Raw genomic sequence first — 7,594 nt, 5'->3', positions numbered from 1 at the left:
AGCAAGTCGTTGTCGCTTCCAGTCAGCGGGAAAGGTGCATTGATCAAAGCACTCCTGGAACACGCGGCGGAACGTCTCCGTGTGCTCGCGAACAGCGACCCTCAGTGCCGCATTGATGATGCCATCGGGTCCCGGGGCCTTAGTGGGCACCATCCGCGCCGCGATCGCCAAGAGCTCCTCATCCGATACCTCCCTCACTGGCTCCTGCGTTGTCTGCCCCCAATCGACCCGATCCGGTGCAGGCCACTCAAAAGTGCCATGATCCGGGAAGAGTTCCGACACGACGTGCTGTAGAATCGCAGGATCTCGCTCCGGGGGGACGCGGCTACCCTTAAGGCGTGACGTTACCACCTTATAGGCAGTGCCAAAGACATTGTCCTCAGCTTCCGCAATCATCTCATCAAAGCTACGGTCCTTGCTTGCCTTGATGGCGCGGGCGAGTTCCTTCTTACAACTCCTGTGCCGTTCTCTGGCCAACTCTCGTTGTGCACCAGTTCCGGCAGTCAAAATCGCATCCTCAGATGACTTGCACTGCTCCCTGAGAAGGCCGATTTCCTGCGTCCACCAGTACATTTCCGGTCTCACCAAAAACTGCGCTGGCGGTGCCCTCTGCATCACCTCATCGCAGGCTCTAGTAAGTCCAGCGGTGAGAGTCGCCGGTGATACAGCCGCTTCGGCAAACCCGGAAGCCTGGAGCGCGATCTGGAAGGCTTCGGGATGGAATTGACGCAACTTCCATCTCGGTCCAATCTGCTCGCGTTGTCGCTGCCGGTCGCGATGCTGGTGCTGTTGTTGCGGTTGCCTCTGCTGGTGTGGTGAAGCGCTGCTGACTGGTGTCGCGGATACGCTGAATCTCACGTATCTGTGGTCACTGTTGGTGAAAGTGTCGAGCACCCGCCAGTCGTTACCGGGTTCAATGGCCGGACTGGCGAAGGACACGTCGACCACACTTTCAGTAGCACTGCCGTTGCCGACGAACGTGGGCACACTGCCGCGGTTCAAGATCGCCAGGTCAAGCTGGTCGACGACCTCGGCGAGATCCTCACCACGCGGCTTCGTCCTCGCGCTGCCCCATCGCACGTGCCAGGCATTGAAGTCGCCCGCCAAGACTACGAGGGGGTGTGCTCTGGCCTCGATATCGATCTCGTCGAGCAGCCGCTGGTAGTCCTCGTCCGTCCATCCCGGTGTTGGTGGGGCGTAGCAAGAGATGAAGGTCACCCCCGCCACCTGGACCGACACCAGTCCTACCCTACTTGCCCAGACTCGCTGTATGGGCAAGGCTCCGGTCGTAATAACGGCTGCCTTCGCTGTCGAGTCCACCGCCCAGTTCCCGTTATTGGGTGGAACACGGTAGATCTCCGACGCCAGCACAATGTCGATCCTTTGCTCCCGTGCGGTCTGGAGCATGAGGTCTTGTGCTACCCTGCTGCGCGCCAAGTTGATCTGGAGGATCTTCAACCCAGCGTCACGCCCTCTAACAGTGGTGTTCGTAGCTAGCGGGAACATGACGGCTGGCTACTTCCGCTGCAAACCGGTGAACCTGTCTGATGTTGTCCGGAACACGTAAGGCACTTGGGGCCCGAGCTGCACTCCTTGGCCTTGTGCTGCTTCGATCCGCACCGGAAGCAGCACTTGGAGTAGTCAGGGCCGGTGCACTCGCGAGAGCGGTGCCCCTTGCCAAAGCAGCGGTAGCAGAGCTGCTCTCCTGCAGGGACCGATGCGAGCGCCTGCACGACGCAACTCGTGTTCCCTATGGTGACCCGGTGACCGTCGAGAAGCTGGCACTGCCCGCGCGGCAGCTTGATATGGGCTTTCTGCAGCCCGTCGTACCGCCGCCACAGCCGAACTGCCTCGCCCGGAACCGTCAGCCCCGCCTGCCGCTTAATCGCCGAAATCAAGTCGTCGACAGTCGCCAGCATGTCGATTCCTGTGATCGCTGCCGTCTGCTTGTCGACAAGGAGGTGGGCCACTCCATCCTCCTTGATGGCTTCGCTGACATCGGCCAGCACACTCTCGCAGTCCGTGTTCGGCTTCAGCCACAGCGACAGCTTCCGCTCCCCTGTGCGGCAAACCCTCGCCACGAACTGATCCACATTGGTCTTGGAACGCACTGCCTTGTATGTGTCGAGGAAGGCCTTGCCCTCGTTGGCCTCGAGGACGATCACCGCAGGCCTCTCCACTTTAGCAGCGCTCTTTCCCGCTTTCTGTGGTGCTGCTCTCTTGTCTCCCTTGGCCACGACTTTAGCAAAGGATGCTGGTTGCGCATGCACCTTGGTTGCCACAGCCGCTGCTTTCTTTGCCTTCGGTTTTGGCTTTTCTGGAGCCATGGCCTGGGACGAGACGGCCTCGACCGGGATCTCGGGGACATCAGGCGTGATGACTTCGTTCATGCCCGTCGGTTCGCCCTCTTTTTTCTTGCCGCGCCTTGCCCGGGTCCGCTTTCGTTTGGGAGTGTCGCCAGGTGGATGCTGGCTTTGCCCAACAGCACTGGAGTCGACGACATGTTGTTGTTGCTGCTGCGTAGCTACCGCCAACTCTCCCATCGAGTGGAGTCCACTTTGGAGCAGCATAAGTTCTCTTTCGCTGGCTGCCGCACGCTCACGAAGGCTAATGTTGTCTCGCTTCAGCTCCTGATTTTCACGAGACAACAACTTCAGCTTTGTCTTCAGCTCCGCGTCGCCATCCTTTGCCGTCGCCCGGCCCGTCTCCATCTCGCTAACCTTAGCGAGGAGAGTCTCGACGGTTGCCCGGAGCTCCCTCAACTCGCTGCTGAGGCTTGCGATAGTCGGCTCCTGCTGCGGGACTTCGGCCACCTGCTGGACGACGGTTGAGTTGAGCTCGTCCTCGTCGCTCTCCTCTGAAATCTCCATATCACTGGCTAGCAGGGCCATCCGCTGCACCACCACCACCGGCCGAGTGGGCGTCGCAGTCGATGGCGCGACACTGCCTCCCTTTCGCTGCCGAGTCAACGGCAGCGCAACCGATGATGTCATCACTTTGTCCCCGTCGTCCTTCGGCGATGGCGCGGTAGCGTCACAGGTGGACCGGAGCCTGACGGACCGACGCGTCGAAGGCTCCCCCGATGCCTGCTCCATTCCCCTACTGCAACCCTGAAAATCGCTGTGGGCAATGGGTTAGGTTGCGGAGAGCCAGGGTGGAGTGTCTGGGAAGGGAAGGTGGGAAGGGGAAGGGGAGTGGAGGAAGGCCAAGTACCGGTGCGAAATAGAAACTCCAACAAATAAAAGGCCAAACCAATCTTTTTCCCCTTTCCAAATCTGAGCTTATATCTCAGTTCTTCTCTGCGATCAGGTGCCGCCTGGTTGACAAATCCGCAAACCGCCAGCCGATACACTCGCCATAAAACTCAGAGTGCCGCCTGGTTGTGATAACCGGTGATCTCCACCAGCCGAGACACTTGATGAACTGAAGGCGCCGCCTGGTTGTGACGTTGAAAAGCTCAGCACCAGTGCCGCCGCCTGGTAACAGTGTTCGAAATCTCCGTGAGCCGAGACACCCGCCACGACCCGAAGCGCCGCCTGGTGGCAATGCTGGCAATCCGCTGGTACTGGTGGCGCCGCCTGGCGGCCAACTTCGGAACCAAGTTTAGCCGAGACACACTGAAATATTTCACCGGGATGATCGAACCTCGAAATTTTTCAGCCGAGACACATGAAACATTTCACTCTTAGCCGAGACACCTTGAAAAGTTTCACTGAAACATTTCAACCGGATGGTTGGTCCATGAAATATTTCAGCCGGGACACTTGAAACATTTCACCCCCAGCCGGGACACCTATCCGGGACACACTGCCGCCAACGGTCAATTAAAAATACCGGCCAATTTGGATAACCGGCCAATTTGAATTACCGACCGATTTGAATTAACGGCCACTTCAAACCAACGGCCACCGACTCCACCAACGGTCAATTTGAACGACCCGAAAATCCGGCACCAACGGTCCTTTTTTGAAAAACTGGATCAGATGACACGGAGCCCGATTCGGCTTAGGTGAAATCGCTCGGATCTTCGAGTCCGAATCCGGCTGGAAAATGGACGATCGAATCTTCACCTGCCAAAATTTTTGCACCGCGTGCTCTCACTTTATTTACACTTATTTTGCGCTGAATTCGTCTTTTTTCATACGGTTTTCTCTGACTTTCGTTTTAAAACACCGTCTGTCATCTAAAAAACCACATCCGGCCAGGATCCGGACACTTTTTTAACCGAAAAACACGTAGTCCCAAATGGGGCTACGCCCCGGGCCGCTCTCCATACAAAATGTAAACAAACACTTTTCTTTCTTATTTTTCGTTGAAATCGATGATTTTAATGCGGTTTTCACTACTAATCTGTAGATTGGCACTAGTTTTAACGATTACAACAAACTTTCGTGGGTTCTTTAAACTTTTTACGCGAAATTTTTGTAAAAAAACACGGAGCAACGCTCAGCACGTGTTGACACTACAGCGTTTGACAGCTCACACACACAGGGATAACTGGCTTGTGGCCGCCAAGCGTTCATAGCGACGTGGCTTTTTGATCCTTCGATGTCGGCTCTTCCTATCATTGCGAAGCAAAATTCACAAAGCGTAGGATTGTTCACCCTTTCAAGGGAACGTGAGCTGGGTTTAGACCGTCGTGAGACAGGTTAGTTTTACCCTACTGGTGTGCAAGTACTATCTCAATGGAATTCCTGTGCAGTACGAGAGGAACCACAGGTACGGACCAATGGCTCAATACTAGTCCGAGCGGACTTTGGTATGACGCTACGTCCGTCGGATTATGCCTGAACGCCTCTAAGGTCGTAACCGAACCAGGCTGGTAGTATATGTATAGGAGTCGTTAGCTAGATGGCTAATAACATCACGAGACCGGATTGAGTCTTCTATAGACTCTTTCCATTTATTGGAAACCCTCAAACTGAGCCTATCGCGAGTGCGCTCGCCGAAGTACCTGAAGTGGGAAAAGGCGTTGTGCTTGCCGATCTTCCAAGAATAGTTTCGACTCCTAAGACCACCCGAAAACGACGGGTTTGCAGGCTGGGCGCTACGCATTGAAGAGAGATGTACATTTCGATCCTTTCAGGCGACCCATGCTTGGTGGTTGTGTGCGGTGTGCTCCCCCCGGGGGGCACATGCGGCATACCGTGTGTGGACTAGTTGGACCCACCCTTGCGGTGGACCGACCGGTCAGTGGTGTTTGCGGGTTAACACATGCGAGCGTTGCGGCCCAGAGGCCTTACCGCCTTTCACTGCGGGTTCGTCAAGAACTTGGAGATGGTCGCAACGCATCGGGTCCTCCCGGGGTACTTGGTGTTTGGATGCTGGCTTGGTGATTAAACACTTGATATTCCATCTTCGGATGAATTTCGGGTGTCACCTGTTGCCTAAGACCACTTGCATGTTTAGCTCGCCGTGGGGTAGCAAGCGTTGTGATCTAATGGCCTTACCGGGCAAACACTTTCGGTTCGTCAAGGACTTGGAGTGCCGGGACGGGTTGGCGGATCCATCACTCTGAGTATGCCGGGTTGATACTTGGGGTTGGTTTGGTTTTGGTGACCCAATACTAGATGTACCATCTCGGTGGTATGTCAGTATCACCTATACTCCAGACCACTTGCATGGTTAGCAAGCGTTGTGATCTAATGGCCCAACCGGGCAAACACTTTGGGTTCGCAAGGACTTAGAGTGCCGGGACGGGTTGGCGGATCCAACACTCTGGGTACCTCCGGGTACTTGGGGTTGGTTGAGGACTTGGTGAACAAACACTTGATATACACTCTCCGGATGTACTTCGGGTATCGCCTGTTGTCCGAGACCACTTGCATGGTTAGCAAGCGTTGTGGTCTAATGGCCCTACCGGGCAAACACTTTGGGTTCGCGAGGACTTAGAGTGCTGGTAGTGGTTGGCGGACCCAACACTCTGGGTACCTCCGGGTACTTGGGGTTGGTTGAGGACTTGGTGAACAAACACTTGATATACACTCTTCGGATGTACTTCGGGTGTCACCTGTTGTCCGAGGCCACTTGCATGGTTAGCAAGCGTTGTGGTCTAATGGCCCTACCGGGCAAACACTTTGGGTTCGCAAGGACTTGGAGTGCCGGGACGGGTTGGCGGATCCAACACTCTGGGTACCTCCGGGTACTTGGGGTTGGTTGAGGACTTGGTGAACAAACACTTGATATACACTCTTCGGATGTACTTCGGGTATCGCCTGTTGTCCGAGACCACTTGCATGGTTAGCAAGCGTTGTGGTCTAATGGCCCTACCGGGCAAATACTTTGGGTTCGCGAGGACTTAGAGTGCTGGTAGTGGTTGGCGGACCCAACACTCTGGGTACCTCCGGGTACTTGGGGTTGGTTGAGAACTTGGTGAAGATACCCCTGTCACCTTGTTCGAGGCCACTTGCATGGTAGCAAGCGTTGTGATACAATGGCCCTACCGGGCAAACACTTTGGGTTCGCAAGGACTTGGAGTGCCGGGACGGGTTGGCGGATCCAACACTCTGGGTACCTCCGGGTACTTGGGGTTGGTTGAGGACTTGGTGAGCAAACACTTGATATACGTTCTTCGGATGTACTTCGGGTGTCACCTGTTGTCCGAGGCCACTTGCATGGTCAACGGTTGAGGTGGTGATGGCGGGTCGGTGCTGTAGGGTGCCGGCCTGTTGGCTGCCTTGGCCGGGTTGGTTGGTTAACACTTGATTGAGCTTGCACCCGAGGGTAATGGCACTTGAAGGTGGGTACCGGCCGGCTGACCTGGTGTGATGGTTGGTTGGTGAACACTTGGCGGTACTTGCACTTGGCTGTGCTTGGACTTGAAGGTGGGATCCGGCTGGCCTAGGCCATTGGTGGTTGGTTGGTTGGTTAGCCCTTAGCTGGGCTGGCTGGCTGGCTGGCCATCGGTGGTGTGGTGTGTTGGGCGGTTGGTGAACACTTGGCGGTACTTGCACTTGGCTGTGCTTGGACTTGAAGGTGGGATCCGGCTGGCCTAGGCCATTGGTGGTTGGTTGGTGGGTTAGCCCTTAGTTGGGCTGGCTGGCTGGCTGGCCATCGGTGGTGTGGTGTGGTGTGGTGTGTGGAGTCGAGCATCGCGCGCCGTTGCCTTCTTCGGAGTGTTGTGGGTACGCAAGTGCTTGCAGTGCAAAGAGGTTGGTGATGGAGTGACATTGCCTTCACCATGGAGTTGCGGGTACTTAGGTACTTGCAAGGAGATGGTGGTATGGTGGTGTTGCGTGTGTGGTGTTCGATTAGAAAGATATAATTTCTAAGTCCGGATTAGTGCTGTCAGTGGGGCCGCCGCTAACAGGTCCTGCACGGCCACCGTGGGGCTTGACTTGGCGCTATTCCGGACTTGGGGCGATCACGATGTCCCCGTGCGGGACTTAGAAGATGGAAGAACACAAGTACCCTTATCCCATGACTTGTGAGCGATTGGCATACGTTACCACATGAAGAGAAAAATTGGCTAAGTCCCGGATCCATATTATTTGAAGAGAAAAATCGGCTAAGTCCCGGATCCATATTATATGAAGAGAAAAATCGGCTAAGTCCAGGATCCATATCATATGAAGAGAAATATCGGCTAAGTCCA

The 7,594-nt window shown here is 55.5% G+C and overlaps 1 pseudogene; it reads left to right on the top strand.

Annotated features, from left to right (window-relative positions):
* LOC131270157 (large subunit ribosomal RNA) overlaps nt 1-5,110 on the top strand; it is an 11,042-nt pseudogene extending 5,932 nt beyond the window's left edge.
* The last annotated feature ends 2,484 nt before the right edge of the window (nt 5,111-7,594 follow it).

This window comes from Anopheles coustani (assembly GCF_943734705.1).
Source record: "Anopheles coustani chromosome X unlocalized genomic scaffold, idAnoCousDA_361_x.2 X_unloc_15, whole genome shotgun sequence".
NCBI lineage: Eukaryota > Metazoa > Arthropoda > Insecta > Diptera > Culicidae > Anopheles > Anopheles coustani.
This window is presented reverse-complemented; position numbering and strand designations above follow the sequence as displayed.